Genomic DNA, 1,343 nt, shown 5'->3' with positions numbered 1-1,343 from the left:
AAAACCAATCCTCAACCAGTCAAAGAACCAATGATCCGACCAACCCAACTGATAACATATCAGACGGACCAACCAACTAACCAGTCTGTCTTTAGTGTACAATAACAAGGAACTGCTGCACTGCCTGACTCCCGAAATAAAAGGTCTGTATCGTGTCCTAGTGTTTTTGACGCGTTCGTTTTGTGTGTTTTTTTAAATAGCAAAACCGACTGATGCTCAGTTAACAAAAAGATCAAAGAAGTCAAAGATCCATCCCTCCAGTCTATTTATTAATCAATCAATCACATCCACTCAATCCTTCTATCTATCTGTCAATTAAATTAATCCATCAATCAAATAATCTATAAACCATAAAATCAGTCAATTAATCAGCCAACCAATCAGTGAATTTGAGTAGGTTATAGTTCTGATGAACTGACTTGAAGTTTATAACTAACTAGTCTACACCAACCACGTCTCTCGAAGAAAATAATTACTGAGGCAACAAACAGACTAATATTGCCTGTTAGTATTACAGGCGGCCTTCTCTAGTTTCCACACAACATATAGGCTTGCAACTGTCTCACTAAACGGATTCATCTTATCAAAACGAACTTCATTTTCGGATCAGATTTCTACTTCAACTTATTCATGCTTCATCGGGGAAAATCTTGTTCTTCACACAAGCACTAAATACCCCCCTCCCCCTCCCCCCTCTCTCTCTCTCTCTCTAGTTCCTGTGTCACATCGAGCAGAAAAAGGTCGGGTATTGGCGGCTAAGCACGAAAAGACACTATAATCTTGCCGAGAAGAAAATATCGACCTCCGTTCCCCCGGCCAATGCACTCCGGCACTTTGGCGAAGCGGGGGCCTTCCCCTGTAACAGCTTCCAGAGTTCGATTCAGATTCAGAGAAGAGTGGGAACTGGGAAGAGATGTATGAAGTAAAAACAAGAGGACGCGAAGAGTGGGGGGTCGCTGAATCGCCGGCTGATGTGAAATTATTTCTCGAGTTTTTTCTCAGAGCTTTTGTCTATTTGTTTTTCAGCGCTTTTCCGCCGGCACGGAGGCTGGCTGAGTGTGTGTGTGGGTCTTTCACACTTGGGTGATGGAGGGTGTGGGATAGATCCTTCTTAAAACATATCAGCAGAGTATTTTTGTGGGGTGATTTTTTATTTCGGTTTGAGCGTATACGTGTATAAAAGAATTTATTAGGGAATAATGGAATAGGTGAATAATATTATGATGTTTCTGGATGAAAAATAGAGTGCGCTCTTTTATTTGCACGGTGTGTGCATTTGTGCTTGGGTGTGGATGATTGAGAGAGAGAGAGAGAGAGAGAGAGAGGGAGAGAGAGAGAGAGAA

This window comes from Aplysia californica, unplaced genomic scaffold (genome assembly GCF_000002075.1).
Source record: "Aplysia californica isolate F4 #8 unplaced genomic scaffold, AplCal3.0 scaffold00459, whole genome shotgun sequence".
NCBI lineage: Eukaryota > Metazoa > Mollusca > Gastropoda > Aplysiida > Aplysiidae > Aplysia > Aplysia californica.
The sequence above is the reverse complement of the archived record's forward strand: the minus strand, read 5'-3'. Positions refer to the sequence as shown.